The 21,705-nt window shown below is 31.3% G+C and overlaps 1 protein-coding gene across 2 annotated transcripts in view; it reads right to left on the bottom strand.

Annotated features, from left to right (window-relative positions):
• LOC129237491 (homeobox protein cut) overlaps nucleotides 1-21,705 on the bottom strand; it is a 133,794-nt gene that overhangs the window by 12,104 nt on the left and 99,985 nt on the right. The window lies entirely within an intron of this gene.

Here is a 21,705-nt window from a genome sequence, read left to right as displayed (position 1 = left end):
ATAAAAAAAATTACAAAAAATAAAAAAAAAAAATAATAAAAAAATGAATGTTGCCAAATTTTTCTTGTTTGCAAAAGAAAGAAAAATGATATGAATATACGGAAAAATTAAAAAAATTGTATGCTTTTTTCTTTCACTTGCCTAAATATGGATATTGAAATGCTGGTTATTTTATTTCCGACTTTCCGTTCAGTAATCAATGTGCGCAATTTTTTAATAGCTTTGATGATTTTTTGAAGCGCCGAGCATACACATATTTTGTTGATTAAAAAAATTGTAAAAAATAGAAAAAAAAGTAAAAAAAAAAAATATTATACAAAAAAATAAAAATAAAGAAAAATATAGAGAAAAATTAGACAAAAATGTATGCTGTTTTTTTGATTTGCCAAAAATGGTTACTGAAATGCGGTTTTTGTTTTTGTATTTTTATATTGCGTTCAGTAATCAATGTGCGCAATTTTTTAATAGGTTTGATAATTTTTTGAAACGCTCAAAAGAGCAAATACATATTTTGTTGATTAAAAAAATTGTAAAAAAATAGAAAAAAAAGTAAAGAAAAAATACAATACAAAAAAATAAAAATAAAGAAAAATATACAAGAAATGTATGCTGGTTATTGAAATGCGGTTTTTGTTTTTGTATTTTTATATTGTGTTCAGTAATCAATGCGCACAATTTTTTAGTAGCTTTGATGATTTTTTGAAGAGGATTTTGTTGATTACAAAAATTGTAAAAAAAAATTATAAATAAATAACAAAAAAAAAAAACAAAAAAAAAAAGTAAATATAAAAATGAAATATTAAAAAAAAAAATTAAAAATAAAACAAAAAAAAAAAAATAAATTAAGCGCAAATGCTAATTGTCCAACGCTGTAAATACACAAAGAAATGTAAACACGTGTATGAGTGACGCACATCCAAGTGTGGCAAGTGGCAGCATTTGCTCAATCTAAATATATCCTCGTATATGCAAATGTAGTCATACATTTAAATTCAGTCAATCTCAAGTGCTTCTAGACACAATTTATGCAATTAATTGCAAAATTTCCAATTAAAATGCCTATCATAAGCCCCTAATTGTATGCAATACGTTAAATATGTATATGCACTCACATGTGCATACATACATGCATGCATACATATATTCAATAGCCCACTTGATATCAACACCCTCAAGGTGCACCTGCAATTCGCGCCCAAGTGCTACTTTCCATATGCATAACCTAAGCTGTCTTTTACTTTGAACTCGCTTTTGCAAATGTGTGTGTAATTTGTTGTTATTGCATTGCTTTCTCGTACTATTATTAGCAAAAGTGTCAATTTGTTAAGCGTTCACATTTTCCCGCTGAATTGCAGTGCAACGAAGCGCAAATGTGTCAAGCTGTCAGCAGCAAGTCAGACCACAGGCTGCTTCTTGGTGCGAAGGTGTGAAAGTCCTAGCAAATTGTATACGTTTCTTAAAGGCGCTTTGTGCTCAAATCAAAGTGAGGTATGTGAATGCAAAAATATTTGAGTTATTTGAAAGGCCCTTCGAACATTTTTGCTATACTTTCTCGTTTCGCGCAGTGATAGGCACTTCAGCTGCAACATTGGCTTGTGGTTTTCCAATGACATGAATGTATGACAGCTGAGCGCATGTGCGCAACTTGACAGACTTGCATTTGGCGTTAGCCTCGTGCCTATGGTGTGCAGCAAATGTAGCACTGCTTTGAAGTTTGATTTGACATATGATGATGAAATGTGTGGTTTGCTAGATAAAAGGGTACATTTCGATGCAATCTAAAGTAAATCAATGAAAAGTAAGTATGTAAAAGAAATATGTTTTCCAAACAGTATAGCAGTGAGTGGTTAGTATGTGATTGTGATGCAAACGATAAATTGCCAAATGTAAAATTTGCTTCCGTTTAAATTTTTCATAAGTGAAATCAAATGTGAACTCAGACATTCAATTTTTTAATTTTATCTTTATTTAAATTATCTTAATTTTGTTTTTACTTCTTATTGTTTTTAAATTAATTTTTTATTTTTTTATTTAAACATTTATTTTTTAATTTTATTTTTATTTAAACATTTTTTTTAATTTTTTTTATTTTTCCTTTTATTTTTTTTAACTTTTTTTTTAATTTTCTTTTCATTTAAACATTTTTTTAAATTTTATTTTTAATTTTTATTTATACAATAATTTAATTTATTTTTTTATTTTTTGTCAATGTTTGCTTGTTTATCATTGAGTCTTCCATTACTTTTCCGTAAATTTGTATAAAATTATTAAATATCGTTATTATTTAAGCGACTCTTTTAAATTCTCTTTTGATGTTACTCCTAAATTTGTTCTATGATCAGAAATATTAGACACCAATCGTATGAATTTTTATTTTAAATAATTTTTATTTTAAATAAAAATGTAATAAAATTAATTTTTTTAATTAAAAAAAATGTTTATTTTTATTTATTTTCTTGAAATTGTCTTTTGATGTTACGCCCTAAATATGTTCTATGGTTAGAAATATTAGAGACAAATCTTTTTAATTTTTATTTTTCATTCTTTCAATTTTTGTTATTTTATTTTTTGAATTTTTAAAAAAATATATATTTTTTATATAATATAATTTTTTTTTATTTTATTAAAATATTAACATTTTTTAAATTAAATTTTTTAATTTTTTTTTTATTTGAATTTTCAATAAATAGTTTTTGTATTTTATTTATATTTTTTATTTATTTATTCTTTGTTAATTTTTGATTGTTTGAAAATTAACATTGAATTTCTTATGCGAAAAATAACTTTGCGTAAATTTGTATAAAATATTTAAATATCAGATTACCATGTTTGCCACGTCACCGGCCACTCGGCAGCAAAATTCTCCCCCATCATTTCTCATGCATTCACATACTCGTGCAATCTTTAGTTGCTCAGAAAGCAACGAAGTAATATGAAAGAAAACTAATTTGAAACTGTCTCAGTTTTTTCATAAACAATCGACTGTCCAGGTTAGCTCAGCCAATCAGCTGATTCTTTCGAATTCGCTGAGAACGGTAACGGTCTGATCTAGGCCACACCACTCAAACAGTTTTCCTATTTGGAACAAACGGCTTGACTAGATTAACCTTTGGATGCTCTATGCTATACAAAATCCCAAAAAACCATGCATACAAGGAAATATAAGTAAGTTTTTATATCAGAAATCGATCCATAGACACAAACAGATATGGAAACATTTTAATTATAATACATAAACTAAGTTTATTTGAGGTGGACATAAAATATAATATTTCCTATTAACAGTTTTTTCACAGCTGAAATACACTCGGAAGTGTGCTATTTACGTGCCTGGGGGTGACTACTAGAAAAAAAGAAAGAAACTTTCTATTATTAGATTTTTCATGTGCATGCCCGGAACCAACTGAATGGTAGTGACACAAAAATCCACTCGGCTACGGCGACCAACTATGACTGTAAGCACTTAAGGAACATGTAAATTATTGATTTTCTATTTTAGTATTTTCTAAATCGAGTCTTAGCCCGCCGCTGTACAACCACCTCTTTAATTGTAGAAAAAAATTAAAAACAAAAAAAAATCCTGAAAAACTTTAAACTCCTTCCTTATTACCACTTTTCATGCTCAAACGGCACCAGCTTGCTGTAATAACTAAAACCAAGACAATGCAGCACAAATAAATTTCCATATACTTATATGCACGTTGATATTTATTTTCATTCACACTACTTTCTTTTCCTTACTCATTAGCCTGTCTGCAGTTCGATATACCGCGGGAGTGAGTAATTTTTGTCGGCATACTTGGTTAATTTCTACCAACTCTCCTACAAACTATCCACTCATCGAGTTCGTATGCGAACACACACTTGCATGTGTCCTTTACTTTGTGCCCTTTTTCTCCTCTCCTCCTGTTGGTATTGCAACATATTTTAATTGCCATTGTCGCTGTCGTTAGCTGTGTGACTCTTGTTGTTTTCGCTACCTTCCCCTTTTTGTTTGCAAATTGTACTAATTCCCCTTGCCCCTCCACCACGAACTTAATTACAAACTAATTAGCTCAAATAAAATATTTTTGTCCATTTTTTCGTTTTAGTTAGTGCTTTTGTTTTTCGACTTTTTCGGTGGCAACACACGGCAAAAATGAAGGAATGCGCAAAAAATTAGCAACAAACAAAAGTAAAGACATGATAAATGCAAGGGAGAATTAGGTTGCATGAGGCGGGTGAAAGGGGGAGGAAGGGATGAGCTGGGCAAATCATTGAAAATGTCGAAGACAAAGTTTTCGCTGCTGGCGGCTGATTTGGTTTATATGATTGTCTCAATGACTGTTTGGCTGTTTGTTTGTCTCGCGCATGCAGGCAATACGAAAATGTTTGAATGTGTCGCCTAGTCGTTGCATACACTTACATAGTCACATATGTTTGTATGTGTGTATGCATATGGAAGCATCTATTTTTTGTTTCTTGCTGTACTGCAGCAAAAAAGTTCTTGTTGTGTGCGCTGCAATGATGATGTTGTTGGAAGAAATTAACTTCGAGCGAAATTTGTTCGATATGTGTGCAACATATGTAAAACTTCCGAGCGAAATGGGAAGGAGAGCAGCAGAACAAGTTACGAGCGTTCTCCTTCTTACATATCCAAAGATACCGCTATTCCAAAAGACGTGCATCCATATATACATGTGTTGCATGAGCATTTCAAGGATAACTCCGCTAAGCGGCTCAACAGTCGGTTTGGTAAATGAATTTTCTTATGGATTTTCTTTCGTTTTGCGGAGCAAAAAGTTTGCACCAATAAGTTTTTATTTGCGCTGTAATGAGGTTTGCCAAAGTGATTTGCATGTGTGCGAGTGCTTGCAATATGCAAGAAAAAAAAACGTGAGAAAACAAAACGAAACTCTTTTAATGAAGAAATATAGTGGCCTTTTAGGGGCGAAAATTTGTGCAAATTTTAATTGGAAAGCCATTAAGCGTGTTGCATGCGGCAAATTGCGGTATGCAAATGTCAAAGTGCGATAAAGTTTTGGCGAAAGTTTTTGTTGTTGTTACTTGAATTAAAAACAAAAGACAGAGATAAATGAAGCAACTTGGAAAAATCGCTAATATGTGAGGTAAAAAACACAAAAGAACAGAAACTAAAACAGAAAAAACAAATAAAACATAAACAAAATTTGAAAAAAATAAATATATTAGTGATTAAAAAAATGTCAATAGAAATGAAATAAAATAAATTATTTTATTAAATTAAATACAATTAGAAAATTTAATAAAATAAAATAAATCAAACATAGTTGACAAAAAAAAAAAAAAAAAATTAACTAAGTTATTAACAAAATCCAAATAGAATAAAATAAAATTAAATATGTAAAATAAATTATGATACAAAATTTAAAAAAATTTACTGAAATAAGATAAGCTAAAATAAAAAAAAACAATTATTAAAAATTAAATAAAAACCAAAAATGTATCGTAAATAGACAAAAGTAATATAAAAAATGGAACAAACAAAATATTACATTAAATAAATGTGGTTTAATTTTTAATTTGACACAATAAAGTTTTCAAAAAGTAAGGCACAGAAAAGCGGATTTTTTCTTTGTACAGTCCGGAGGTTAGTTTTGTTTCTCTTAAACAAAAAAAAAAAAACAAAAAAATTAAAAGCTGATATATTAATAAAAAATTTTGGAAATTTCCCAATCGCTTAGAGCAACGTAATATCAAATTCAAAATTAGAAATAATGACTAAGATCAGCGTTTTTACTGCGTGTATAAATTACCTTTCAAATAAAATCTAAAATTATATTAAATAAATTATAAATCTTTTAAAAATCTCTAATAAATCACAGCGGCAAATGAGACAACTTGGCCGCAAATTTTCCGAAAACTTCAAAAGTCAACCGCAAAAAATATAAATACAGACAAACATACATACTTACATTTTAAAACAAATTCGAGGAAAATCAATTTATTTATTTTTATAGTATTAGTGACTTGGCCACGAAATCATCAAAAGCACAACAAATAAAAGCGAAAATAATATTAAAACCAAAAACAATAACATTTACATATATACTCGTACATGTGTATGTATATAGAAGCCATTCAACATTTTATTGAGATTTTCCATCACCTTGCCATCGTTTTGTTATTAAAACGCAAAATTAATTTTTATGTGGACTCAATGAATTTCACATGTGACTCTGTCAGTGGGTGTGTATGTATGCACACAGAGGTGGACAGCGGCAGGCAGCTAGAAAACATGAAAATAGTATCACACAGAAATTTAAGAGGCGAAAAAAGTAAAATTGACAAGCGTAAGATTTTACTGCTGACGCCCACACGACGCATTGGTCGGGACTCAATGTGGAATTTTAATGGCTACAGTTTGGAAAATATTAAAACAAAATTGACGGGGGAGGAGAGAAATTGTGGTTGAAGTGGCGCGGGTACGAGCGATTAAAATTAAAAAACAGAAAAGAAATGATTTGGAAAAATAAATAAGAGATAATAACTATATAATTGGTGCATAAAAAGTATAATGCACAGCAAATTACACAAGTAAGATATTGGGGGAAAAAACTAAAAAAAGTAATCAGTAAAATAATGGAATTATGGAATTAGCGGATAGTAAGTGGAATTTGTGGTAATGACTCATTATTTGTAATATGCGGCGAATTCGTTTTTTTGTTCTAAAGACATTTCATGCACATATTTAAGCCTTCTAAATATTTCTATTGATTTGTAGGCAATTTTCCACAAAATAATAAAATGCGGCGAATTCATGTTTTTGTTTGAATAATCCCTAATGTTAATTTTATTTATATTTTACCTTGAAAGCTACATAAAATCTAGATTTTATCAGAAATTTAGTTGCGACGAATTGGTTTTACTAAAAAAAATCTTTGCAAATATGTTTTATGACTTAATTTTGCTAAGTTAAAATTTTAACACTAATTTACTCATGGCGCAGAAATTTTAAACATTTAAATATGTAAATGGTACAAACAATTTAAGCATTACTGTGTTTTGTTTATTATTCTTAAAATTCTGCGTTGAGCTGCATGCACATATTTAAATTTTTTATGCTATTTTGAAATATAATACGCAGCAAATCAAATAATAGAAATATATAAATGTATAAATGTATCAGCAACAGCACCTCAAATAAGTATTAGCCGCCTATGTTGTATCATTGTTGTCATGCACGCATATTCTAATTGTGGTTCTTGTTGTAACACGCATTCTTGAGTTCGCTTTTCTTGTTCTTGCTGTTGTTGCTTTGAATGTGTCATACGTCCGTACGTGTGTGCATGCCAACGCCGCCAACAATATTCGATTTTTCATTTTAATGCAGTGTTAAGTGAAAATCGGGCCAACAAAATGTATGTGTGTATCTTATAACGTGTGTGCACTTTAGTTGGTTTGAGTAGCTGTATATTTTAGGCGCACACTGACACATGTTAAATTGCTAATTTCTATATTAGCCATCATTGCTAGGTTTTTTGTTGTTATTGCTCGTCGTTATAGATGAAAGGCAGCCAAAGTAGCATATTAAAAAGCCTGATTAAGAAGCACACTGTCCAATGGCTTACACCTGCCCGCTATCTTTCACTTCCCGCCAGTCTACGAATTCGTATATTCTTTTTATTTGTATAGTGCGCGCGCGGTTCTGCCTTAGCTATGCTTTAGCTTGCTTTCGTAGACATATTCCCTCAGCATAGTGCATGCCACTAATGCGTTTGTTAATTTATTTGTCGTCTTTCAGTCTCCTTTATTGTGTTGCTATTATTTTGTTTTCACACCACTGTTGTTAGTATGTGGATTTGTATTTTTACTAGCGCTACTTTTTAGAATTAGTTTGGATTATTTTACAGTTGTGTTGGTTTGACAAAAAAATATTTACTTTTTCAAATGCTTTAATATAACTTCACGGCGAATTAATCTGGCCTCTTTTATAGGCTTACCTCACCTTTATTGCATGAATTATGGCGAGTTACTGCACGATTAGCAGCCTTTAATACAGAATTTATGTGCGGCGAATTAGTGCTGGTGCAATAATCATAATTTATACAATTTACGTTGCACAATATAAGTTTTTGCGGTTCTTAAAATATTTCATGGTAGTGGTTTCAGTGGTAAAAAAAAAAAAAAAATTAGATATCGAAACATTAACCATACAACCAAGCATATTCGTAAATGAAAAATATGTTAAATAAATATATTAATTATGGATGGGTTTGGCCGAGCTCCTTCTCCTATATGTGGTGTATGTTTTGATATTTTCCCACAAATGAAGATGCCTACATATTTTTATGCCGCCTGTTTGAAGCGAGCGCTATTAGAAAAAACTCTTTCTAGCATTTGGTGTCTAGTGCCCACAGTTGATTTTGAACCAGTGTATTTCCCAATTGTAGCCACACACCAACAAATTCGTCGCTAAAATGAATTTTAACCTGAGACTGAAGGAGAGAAAGCGAGGCTTGTCAAAGAGAGATACATATAAGCAAAGCAAAATGCGCGACAGCACCCACAAATACAAAAAGGCTGTAACGAATATATGGAAGTCACTGGACAGTTTGTTTCTACTCTAAATCAGCTATTTGTGTTTAAAAAAATTTTCGTAAAACGTTCCTAGCTCAGTTTAAAAAATTTATTTTCTGCTCTAAGTCACTTTCAACTTTTTCTGCACGGCGAATAGAGTTCGTGGGCAAAAACGAGACGCGTTATGTTATTTGCATTGAATCCTTTTACTAAGCTAGCAGTGAATGCATAATTTATTATATATCTTTAAATGCTATGACAAATTTTTTGCGGCGAATTTAAGTTTTTTACAAAAACTGGTGTAGAGGATCTTAACAATCCACCTCAAACTGAAATATTATGCATTTTTTGTTTCTTTAACTTTTTTAACCACTTTTTCTGTGCAGCGAATTGCATTCAACTCCAAAATGTAGAAAAAACTTTGTAGGATTTATTTTTTACTTTACTAAATGTACACTTCCCCACTTAACTTCCATTTTTTGAGTTTGCGATTCTAATGTATTAAAAGGGGGAAAAATCCAAAAATTGCTCAGTACAGTCTACCGAATTGATGCTACTAATTGTAAGCAAACACTTGTATTTAATTGCCAAGTAAGCGAAGTGAAGCGAAAATACAAAAGTAAACACATGTTGCAATTATCCTTTATAGACACAAATGGGCAACAAGACAAAAGGATTGATTTTCACATAGGATGGTGAGTAAGTGTGTGGCAAAGATGATTGGCTAACCTTTTCTTTTTATTTTGGTTCATCTCGAACGCCGAAAATTACACTTTTACATACAACTTAAGGCAAGTGTCAATATTATTAGCAAATGTTGGTTTTAATATAACAGAAAAGCAAAAAAACAGGGTATAAAAAAAGTAAAATGCAACGGGAATGCAAACAAAAGGAGAATAGCATGACAACAAAAACATTTTTCAGTTTACTTAAAACAACAATGCGAATAGGGTCCTTGCTCTGCAAAAAGAAAAAAACTCAATCAATGAAGGCGAAGAAATATTTTGCTAGTAGAAGTTAAAGGAGTTTTCGGACAAAGTTGGTCACCCCTAAATATCACAGCCTGCGAGAATCAATCCATGACAAACAATGGTTGGCAACGCTTACGCAATTATGTAGGCGGTGACTGTGTTGGGCGCAAAGCATGTGGCATACGGCATGCGACAAGTGGCAGTAGTAGAATGAAGTGAAAATAAAAAGGTGCAAAAAGGGTTCATTACAAGCACTTGAGCAAGGGAAAGTAAAAGTACGCATTTATAGAATAGGAAAAAAATAGAATGCTGGGCAAGCAAACGGAAGTAAGTAAGTGAAAGGACAACGAAAATAGCTCGGTTGACCGAAAGCGGTCAGTTAGCGTGGGAAGGAGTATAGACGAGTAAAAGTTTTTCCTTTTTGCCGTTTTTTTCTCTTCCCCAGGCATTGCGTATCCCATGCCAGCATGCATGTGAACCGTTGATCGGTTGACTCACCGGGGCAGCAGAAATCATTGCATGTATGCAGGCGCTGCAGTGTGACAGCTTAAATGAAAGCGTGTGTATGTGTATGTAGACAAAGGACAGACTATTGTGGCAGACGTTTGAGCAGGCGAGTGTGTGCTTAGCAGTTAGTAATTTTTCTGACCTTTTTCGTTGTGGGCGCAGTTACCCTCATTTTGCTTTTGTTTGGCTATGGAATGCTGTGGGCCATTGGACTTGAACTTTGACAAAAATGCAAGTCAAACTGTGTGAGAGGGAATGCAGGGATAATAATGACAGGCGTGTGTACGTTTGGAAGTTAAGTGACCAACTAGCGAGACTCTTGTTTCTGCCCCGGTCAAGTTGAAGCTCATAATTTGGTGTAGATTAACAGAGCCAACAGCTGTGAAGCACAAACCTTCTACTGCCCGTTCTCTGTTAAGAGCGCAAAGATGAAAGCGAAAACTTTAATAATTTGTTAATGTTTTGTCACCCACCAGCAGTGGAGTACGGGATGTTGAAAATTTCGGCAATACTGTCCGATATAGGCATTAAGCAGCACATGTGGGCATTGGTGATCTCATACGTTTAGGCATTTTGTGCATTAAGTAAGAAAAATGTGAAAAATGATTTGCGACACAAAAGGGTTTAATTACTTAAAAGGCAGCAGCGGTTGGGGAGGGTTACAGCAAAAGCAGTGGGTATTTATTTATACATGCATGGGACCTTCAGACGAAACTGTTAATTAAGTTAGCACATGCGCCCCAAAAGTATGCAAGGCCAAGCGTTTTGGTTTGAGCAGATTATTTAAATTCTCAAATTAAATGTTTAAGAAGCTCAATTGACCAATAAGTCTTCAGTTTAATATCTATGCGGTGTTGCTGTAATTTTTTTTTATTAAATACTACTTTGCTAAGCAACAACAAAAAAAAATCTTATATAAATATTAATTAAAATTCTTCTTTACGAAATATTTATATAACTTGTGGATCGTCTAATTGTTTAAACAGATGTTTTTAAAATAATATTACAACACGGTGCATTCATATATAAATGTCAATAACAATTTTCGGCAAAATAGCTGCAATGGCATTATTAAATGTTAAAAAACAAATTATTTTGACAAGTATTCCTACGCGGCGAATTCATATTTTGGCTTAGAAAAGCTTTTACTGTAAATCATTCATTTTCCAGTACGTCTTTCAATCTTTTTGTGCTCGGCAGCTCAAAAAATATTTGCGGCGAATTTACAATTTCTCGAAAAATGCACGCTATTCGTTTTTAAATTGTTATTTTTATATTTATTTATGTCGCTTTTTATTTTGCTAACAATTTTCTTGGGGTGAATTCAATAAGTGAACGAGTGCGTAAATTTAAAAGCTTGCATTTGTCGTAGAAAGGTAAAAAAAAATATTAACCACAGTTTTAAAATGTTAAACATGAATATATAAATTAAAATATTTAAATTAACAAAAAATATAAAATTAATTCCACTAAAACCAAAGGAAAAAGTCAATTGCCTTTACTTGCTCCAGCATGCTTGCCTAGCTCTACTTTTAATATACTTTCTCCACTGCTTCTCTCAGCCTATCAACACCGTTCAGTCTTTCCGCCTGACTGCATGGTACCACTTCAAATTGTTCAACTCTTTCGTTTTATTTTTTTGTTGTTTTTTTATGAATTTTTTTACCCTTGCACAACAGCACAGCAACAATTGCAGCCTTTGAAGTTATTGTTGTTATTGTTAGGAAAGCGTGATTTTTTTGCCGTACTTATTATTGCAAAGCTAAAAGTCGTCAGCATCTCGGTGCCGAATGTTTTAGGCGTCAATGATTTTTTAATTGTAATTGTTAGAAATTAAAGCAGGAAAAAGGGATGAAGAGTTGGAGTTTCGCGCTGCCGTTTTTAGGCAGGTAAGCGGAGTAATTTTATGCTTAGTTGAGAAAGAACTGGAATAGTTGGAGGAAGAGGCGCGTGGCTTACGTTGACGTATGCCCTGATGCATGTATAATTGCCGTCAGCTGAACTGCCTTCAATCTTTCAGCTACATATTTCCAACGCCGAAGTTTGCCATTCACTTCGAAATATGTTGCTTCCACTTGTTTCATCAATTTTGCCTCTCTTTCTCTTTATTCCTCCCAGTGCATTTACTTGCGAGCCAGTATTTGCTGCCATTTAGGCGCATTGCCTTAATTTAAGGCATACTTAAAGGGTTTTCAGTAGCATTCGTTGCTTTTTTTTCAATTTTATTTCCAATTTCGATTGCATTTGCTTGCTTAAGTGCGCATAAGTAATGACTTTTTGAATTTTTTTAATAGATCAAAGTAGCCGTCTGCTGGCTGAGTTCAAAGTAAATGCATTGCATATATTTAGGTGCGAAAATTATTCTAATTGATTGGAGTGTGGCAAATGTTGAGCAGGTTTTTTTCTGCACAATAATTAACATGTTTTGTGAAATGCACTTCTTAAAGGGTTAATGATTTTGAAATTTTAAATAATTACTCCAGCTAATTGGAAGTTTTGATTTTAAAGTGCTAATAACTCTTGGTTATGTGATAACGATATACGAATAACGATTGAAAATGAAACTAATTAAAGTCGCTGATTCATTTTGCCTCGCTTTTTAAAACTCACAGAATGTCTTCGTCTTGATTTGTGACTCCACGTAGCAGTCGTATTGTCTGCCTTCACATTACCTTTTACCCACTCAATAAGCGGACTTGCCTTTCGTGCGTTCACTGCCAAGCACCTATAAATCCGCCAACTGTCAACTGTCAAACTATTAACAAATTTAAATTATTTTTCTATAAATGCGTGCACCACCATTGCAATACAGGCGATACAGGCAATATAACAATAAATAGTCGTAACAATTGACGACGTTTCGAAGAGCTTGCCAGGGCATTATTACGCTGTGACTTCGCCAAAGCCTACAAAAGGTAGTTAAAGATGGTTGGCAGTTGGCGCGGCGTTTGGTAGCTTCTGAAAAATTGCACATTTCCGTTTGAAATGTGAATTTGCAGAGCTATGCAAGAGGTTAAGGCAAACAAACGGCTCTAACGGAACAGGAGCTGCCTTGAGACTTCGTGAATCATATATGGGCAAAGGTGATAGAGTAACATGGCAAACCGCAAAACGAAACACTTTGAAAATGTCAACATTTGATGGGAATGTTACAGAGAAGCGAGGCAAACAAGAGTGTGGGAATGTAAGAAAGTACTCAATTTGCTTAGGGGAATATGTGCGTGTGAGTATGCGGAAAGTACTGAAATACGTAGAGTTCAACGTCAGTGTTACTTTGATAGAGAAAAACAGGTATTCCTATTTGTATTTACTTACCAAAGGGAAAGCGAACAATGGTTGTTATAAGTAAAAACGAATAGTCACCACATGAAAGGTTTGGAGCCCATAATTAAATACCTACTGATTTTATGAAACATGTGAAGAAAGAGATGTACAAATCACTGATAATGTTGCTTTAACGGTAAAATCGCAACAAAGCTTTTTTAAGGTATTGCTAATCAGAGTGGCACTGAAACTTTCTTTGGCTGATATTTTGCTCCTACTTTTTCTATTACATTTCATATTACCTTTTCTACTAATTTTTCTACTACCTTTTCTACTCCCTCTTCTAATACTAATTTTATTACTTTTTTAATTTTCTAAAATTTCTTCAATACTTTTCTACTACCTTTTTACAAAGTTCGGCTTTTTTAGTAAATTTTTGTATAATTTCATCAAGTTGATATTAAAATGATGCTGCATATTTTTGAAATGTTTCTGCTACTTTTTCTACTACATTTTATATTACTTTTGTACTAATTGTTCTACTACCTTTAACACTACTAGTTGTATACTTTTTTAATTGTATGACATTTTTTCAATACTTTTCTACTACTTTTGTACTAACTCCCTTTTTTAGTAATTTTTGTGTGATTTTATCAAACTAATACTTAAAAGAATGATGCTGAAATTTTCTGTTACTGTTTCTGAAAATTTTCTGCTACTTTTTCTACTAAATTTTATATAACCTTTTCTGCCAATTCTTTGATAACCTTTTGTACTACCTTTACTAATACTTTTTCTATTTCGTTTTTAATTTACTGAAATTCTCACATACTTTTCTATTACTTTTTTATTAACTCCGTTTCTTAGTATTTTTTTTTCTGGTTTAATCAAGACGATACTCATCACAATGATTCTTGTTACTATTTTTGAAAAATTTCTGATACTTTTAATACTTTGTTTTCTACTACTTTTACTGCCTTGTCTAATAGTACTTCTATTACTTTTTTATTTTACCTTTTTTTTGTTTTCTGACCTTTGTCCAATACTCTCCTACTACCTTTTTACTAACTTCCTTTGGTTTAGTAATTTTTCGTTAAATTTTATCAAAGTAATGATATTGAAATTTTCTGTTACTATTCCTGAAAAATTTCTGCTACCTTTATACTACTTTTATATTACTTTTTAACTAACTTCTATAACACTTTCTAACTCTTCTATCATATTTTCTAATACTAAATAGTATTACCTTTTTAACTTAGAGTTTCTCTAAATTTTCTGTTATTTTTCCAATACTTTTCTACTACCTTTTTACGCTTTTTTAAGAATTTGTTATATTAATTTTTCCACTATCTATCGATATTTTTTGGAAACAGAAAATATTTATCTCAATAAAGGTTTGGAAATTTTTATTTTTTCTCATATTTAAATAAATCTTTCGAAAATTTTATTTTTTCTCATATTTAAATATTAGTTTTATACTTCCTTTGACCAGTATTGGAACAGCTGAATTACGCTACTTTTTTGCTACCATTTGTCTCAAATTTTCTACTAGCATTTCCACCTACTATTTTTTCTGCTACTTTTCCACTAGATTTTAAAATTTACCTCCCGTGCTTGTTTTCAGTTCCTTCCAACTTTTCTACTACCTTTTCACTAATCTCTTTTTCTAATTTGTGCCACTTTTTTGAAAATAGTTTTTCAATACTGTTCTTCCTCACCCGCTCATCCCTTTTTTTTAACTATTCGTGCTCTGATTTCTAACTTCAAAAACGTCTTCTTTCTCACTCTTCTCCCATATACACACATACACACACAAGAATACAGACGTACACACATTCCGCCTCTTTCATCATTGGCAAGTTTTGTGTGCGACGTCATGTTGACAACTAATTTATAGGTGACGCTTACTCATAAACTATTTTTGCCTAAGTATACAGGAATGTGTTTAACAGCAGAACGAAAATAACAGCAAATAATAAAAAAAAACAAATAAAAAATTGGCGGCATAGGCGGCAAGAACAAGCGTACCAGCAAATTAATGCAAAGGTGGCTTTACAAAAAGATTATGCGAGCAAATGCCGAAGAATGCAAAAAATTCTTTTGCAGCGCCGGCTACTCTTTCTTTTGTCCACACATTAACTCTTTGGCTGAGTCGACTGACGACAACGTCATTAGTGAGAAAATATTAAATTAGCCCTTCCGAAAAATCTACTTTTAGGCGCCAAAATATTTGTGCAATAAAGCATATTTTCGCGAGTGGAAAAAGTAATGAAAGAAAGAAAAAGGCAACTCTAGGAAAATGACAAGCATAATCTTATTTATTTTCAGCACTACGTCTTGGTGCTGGCACACATAATGGGCACGCCAAGTATCGGCACGCTTGAAGGGCAAACTAATCAAGTGAGCAGGCGATGTAGAAATACTCGCATATACTTTGTACCACATAAGTTGCATTTTTACTTGCATAAGTGCTTGCTACTTTTATTGTTTCATATTACGACTAACTCTGGCCGCCAAATATTCGATTAAAAAATATGTAGGTACACTTCAACTTCCCTGCTCGCTGTTTGACTATTAAAGTTTTTTTCCTTAAAATTGCCTACTTCTTATAATTTTTTAAAACACTTCTTGTAGTATATGGCCTAGTGTAAGGTTTGTGAGTGCGCTTCCCTGTTTATCTGTTCATATACACAAAAAATAAATACGTCTGCGTACATCTGAGTGCCTACAAGCGTGTCAACGTTGGCTCAACGCCAATTATTGGGGTCAGCGTGCGAAAAAAATTCCTCCTTTTACTCACATGACAGCTTATATTCCTTTACAGCTATGCGTACAATACTTTTAGGTGGAAATAAATATAGGACGGGTATGTGTATATGCACTTATAGCGTTGTGTGTATGTTTGTGTGGTTGTTTTTGGTACGCTTTGACACAAAAGATCAGCGACAAGGTGTTAAGTGTTGGTAATTAATTTAATTTGCTGATGCAGCATGTGACAGAAAGGGTCTAAATATCAAGGCGAGAATAAAGTAAATAAATGAGTGTAGATTTACGTACTTGGATGTATGTACACTAGTGTTTACATGGAGCTATATATGTATGTATGTATGTGAAAATAGCTGCTCCTCAATTTGAGCAGTTTTGACTATTTTGATTTATGTTTTAAAGCTAATTTTTTTTATAAAAAATTGGACAATTTTCATCAAAGTTTCAAACCATTTAATCAGTATTAAAAAAAAATTAATACGCATATTTATAGCGCATTAAATTTTAGTCTAATAAAGTGAAAGTTTGAAGTTGTTAGGATTTTTTTTGTTTTTTCTTTCCTTGACGGCGTGCCGCCGTTACTCCACATAAAATTCATACACAACACCGTCAAAAAAAAAAAAATTAAAAAAAATCAACGAGAATTTTAAGCTACTTAAAATGCAGGGTTTTTATACTAGAATTTAATGGACTATAAAACTGCGTACCCAATTTTTTCAACTTCTGATTGAAAGTTTGATAAAAATTTGCCCAATTTTTGTATAAAATTTGAAATTCGGATTTATGTTGTTTCTGTTAGACAATGAGGTATACTTATACTATATAAAAGTTATACTAGAATTGAATGGGCTTTAGAGCTACGTACCCACATTTTTTTAAATTATATTTAAAAAATTTTAAATTATAATGAAAATTTTCGAATTTTTATGAATTTTGTAGAAAAATGAAACTTTGTTTAATATGGCTTTTATATTCAAAAAAAAAAAATTTATTTCATGAAAAAATATAGTCGAAACTTTTCAAAATATTCAGATGCTATTTTTTTTCGGGATGTATGTACAATGTACAATACTTGTATCAAGATTCAATTTATTCGAATTTGAAAAAGAGGTACAGCAAATAAAAAATGCGTAAAAGTTTTGCATTTTTAATATAAAAATTTCAATTGATCAAATTTAGTTTAGTTTAAAAATATTATTTGTTTGATATTTTCCAATGTTTGTTATTGAAATTTATTAAAAAAAACGATAAAAATTTCTAAGCGCTAAGCGTTTTTTGAAATGAATTAAAAAGTTTTTTAATATATATAAATAAGTAATACCCTTATGGTTAAAAACTATTTTCAAAATGTGTTCAATAGCCTTTTGTTAGATTTTTATGCTTCATAATTCTTCAAAAATGTATCACCGTCAGTAAATTAAAACAAAAAAAAAAAATTATTTCGAAGTAAATAAATATTAAATAGTAAAAATTTCGTTAAAAAGCCTTTTTAATATTTTTGTTCTGTTTTTGTGCTTCTCAATTCTTCAAAAATGTAACAGCTTTAGTGAATTTAAAAAATATTTTTTTTTTTATTTGAAAATTGGAAAAGTAATGAATTACAATCACAATGAATTAAAAAGCATTAGCGACTAGGCCATCAGCTTGAAATATTATTGAAGTAAATTTGTAGTAATTAGTGATGTAAATATGTTTAAAAATCAACCATGAACTCGTAAGTGTGATATATTTCTATTCTTCAAAAATATATCAAAATAATTTTTTAAGCTATTCGAAGAGAGCAAAAAAAGCGCTTGGTTTCCGATAAAAATGCAAGATATACCAAGAAATCTATGGAATTTTGCTTGAGTTTAAAAAAAAAACAGAAATTAGTAAATCTCTCCTTTGTAATTTCTTCTCCAATTCGCAAGAAGCATTTTGATATCTTTACATATATTAAATGAAGATTTTCGGTTTTATACAGCTTTCGAAAGGAACAGGATTTCTATGCACAGCTTTTTCGTGGCAGAAACTTACTAGCGAGTTTGCCAGTTTCTGCGGAAGCACTTTTTAGTTTTTCACATGCGCAGTTGGAATAAAATTCAGGCCCTACTGTAGGTGCGTGACATGAAACCAAAAATATGTTTAGTAACAACCAATTTCCGCCAATGTGTTAAATTTCAGAAAATTCAAGCGCTTTCAACGCAATAGAGTTAACTGAAACAGCTGCTATTTGCTTATATTTGAGGTTTGGTGACAACAGATGTCTTACAGAGCTGTGTGCATTTTTCTGTACAGCAGATCATCTACAAGCTTAATTTGAGAAAATCAAAAAACATATCAATAATAGTCAGAACGAGCCTAAAATTACATAATCCAGCCTTAACAACAGCGTACGATTTAATAATTCAAAATCAGTTAGCAGAGTATAAAATAAATTATGTTAAATTATAATAGCTACCCCACGCAGCTACATAGACTGCCTTCAAATTAAATCAAACGTCTGCCGATGCTATAACAGTTACCGCAAAGCCGACTTCAGTTTCGTGTTGCTTGTGTCAAAATTACTCACAAAAGAAAACAAAAAACTATGCAATCAACTTGCCATTCGCACTAGTTTTTGTTTCAGTAATAGCGAGTTAACATTTGCGCCTTCAGGCAGGCAACAGCATTGCTGCTAAGTACATAACAGCCTATGTTGGAGCGGACTACCTGCAATATTTGTTATCATTTTGCGTGCATCGGCAAAGTAAAGCATATTTTGAGTAAACAAAAAATAAAAGAGATTTTGCAGTTTAATTACTCCGTTTTGAGTCAATTCGTTTTTTTTAATTTGGCACTGCCTATCTTTCAGGTAATTAAAATGGCGTAGAGTTAAGAATTTCGTATGTTAAATGGAGATAATATGAATTTTTTGAGAGATCACAAATGGCACAGAGGGCCGATAGGAGGAGTTCAGTTATTTCTTTGGAAACTTTCATTACTGTAGCGACCTTTTTTTTTAAAGTAGTAGTGAAAAACATGAAGTTTATATATTTATTAATATATAATTGCAAGTACTAAATAATTAGTTTTTGGCCTGAGTAAGGGCTTGGGTCGCGAATTTCGGGCTATATAAAATATTAAACGTCCAAAATATGCATATACAAATGGAAATAAAAGCGTGAGAACATCGCAAAAAATCACTAATGCACTGCTTGAGCTTTTTCACACTTTTCCCTACTCGCTATTGAATGACAGGTTATTTGGTCAATGAAATATTTAATACATTCGTATATTTAAATAATTATATGTAAAATCAAAGATAATTAAAAATTTTGCAATTGAATGTTTGCGGTCTGGCAATGCGCCAAAGAGCAGCCAATCGGTGCACCACAAAAACAAAAGTGCCGAGCACACAAGTAGGCTAAAAGAGGCAAGACGAGGCAGTGAGTGAGCGAATAAGCGTATGCAGGTTGCTGCTGTAAAAATCTATGCAAATATACAGTAGAAGCTAATCAAAGCGACAGCGGCGAATGAGCGAAAATTAGCAAAAAACTCAAAAAAACAAAAAAAAAAAATTAATAACAACAAGCGAATAATGTTTAACAACAAATTTGTTGATGTGAGCGTGAGGAATTGCAGAAAAAAAAACAAAAAGTTGCATACATATAACTGACGTTAATATATTGCAAGTATTTATGTCACTAATACTTTTGTTGTTGTTTCTGATTGATGTCAGGCATCATTTGGAGGTGGTTCCCAAGTGGAAATGTGCGCTAGCCTTTGTTGCCAATTTATTTCTTACTTGTTTTGAGTTTTGCCCTTTTTTATGTTTTTTTTATTTTTTTGAGGTTTTGAATTTTCGTGATCATTAGAAAAACCACTTTAAATACTGCATAAATTTTGGGTAATTATTTATGTCGAAAATTTTCGAACAGCACTCAATGCAGCGCAACGGTCACAAATACCAAATTGAAGGCGTCACGTCGCTTTGCTTTGTTGGCGGCGGCCGTGTATTGGTTGGAAAGTGTGTGTGTGTGTGTGTAAGTATTGCTACGATGTGCCGAATTTAATAAAATTTATTGCACAATATTTTTTGTGAAATTTTACGTTTGGCAATTTTATTATTTTCAATTTTCTAATTTGATTTTATTATTCATTACTAATTTCGTGTTTGATTCGTATGCCACTTTTCGTATGTTTGTTTTTTTGTGCTGGCTAAAATTTGCATGCTGTCGGCCTTCGGTGTGCATATTATTTGATTTTCCGTTTGATTGCATTGGTAGGCAAATGAATTAAGTTGAATTTCGGTTGTATAATAAATAAGGTTTTGGTTGAGATATTTTAGAGAAATTTTATTTCTTTTTATGCGACGATTTGATTGGATTAGTGAGGTGACAACGAGGTTGGTAGTAGAAAAATTGTCAGTTCGCTTGAAAATGAATAGCGCAGATCGATGTAAGCAGTGCATTGGAGCGAGTGAGATAGCAGAAAGTATTAAATATGGTGCGGCGTATGAAAGCTTACAGGGCTTAGGCAAAGGTGCTCCTTCAATCTTGTACGTGAGAAAATGAAATGAAATTTGGCTTTAATTTAAAAAATTTCGATTGTGGAGCTTGAACTTTTGGAAAAAATTTGTAATGAATAAATCAACATAGAACTTAAAAAAAAAACGAAAGCCTTTGTAGCTAGTGTTTACCTTCAAAATAACGTTTTCTATTGATAATAAAATAAAAAAAAAAGTAAATAAAAAAAATATATAAATAAATAATAATACAATATTATAAAAAAAATTTATAAAAAAAGAAGTTAAATAATTTTTTTTTTAATATTTTTAATCCAAAGTGAATACTTTTCTATCGATTTTGGTTAAAAAACTTTAAACCAAATGTGAATATTTTGTTTGTAAATTTTAAATTCATTAATGAGAACTAAAGTAAAAAATGTGTAATTTTATTCTAACTAAAATTATATAATAACTAAAAATTAAATTTGAAATTAAAAAAAAAAAGGAGCTGAAGGTTAATTTTTGTAACTGTAAAAAATATTTGATTACTAATTTAAAATGAAATTAAAAAAATGTAACAGAGTAATTTTTATGTTAAAGCTTTAGTAGTCACATTGTGGAACCTTGACTTTTGTTGTTCTAAAAAAAATATCTAAATAAATTGTTGTTCTAAAAAAAAATTGTAAACTGTGTAATTTTAGCCCAGAAACATACTTAGTATTTTTAATTAACTAAACAGGAAATTAAAAAAAATGTATGCTGAAGGTTTAGTCACCTCTTTGTGGAATTTTTCCTTTTGATATTACAAAAAAAAAAGTAATTCTTAAAAAAATTAAAAATTGTGGTATTTTGGCCCAGAAACATACTTAGCATTTTTTAATTCCTAACTAAAAATTAAATATAAAAAAGAAAAAAATTATTCTAAAGGTTCTACCAATACTTTGTGGAACTTTGATTTTTGTTATTGTAAAAAAAAACAAAAATCTAAAAAAAAATTAATTTTTCGGTACATAATCAGAACTTTCCTATAAAATTTTTCGCAACCTTAGAAAATGACCAGTTTTGCTGCTTTTCAGTGATTTTTCATACGTTTGCTTCAGCCAAAAAAGTTTCATCAAAAATTTTACACTGCAAGATACTTTAAAAAATACCAGTGGTTGACAGCTGTCAAGGACACGGAAAAGAACACAT

The sequence above is a fragment of the Anastrepha obliqua genome, chromosome 2, assembly GCF_027943255.1.
Source record: "Anastrepha obliqua isolate idAnaObli1 chromosome 2, idAnaObli1_1.0, whole genome shotgun sequence".
In the NCBI taxonomy this organism is placed as follows: domain Eukaryota; kingdom Metazoa; phylum Arthropoda; class Insecta; order Diptera; family Tephritidae; genus Anastrepha; species Anastrepha obliqua.
This window is presented reverse-complemented; position numbering and strand designations above follow the sequence as displayed.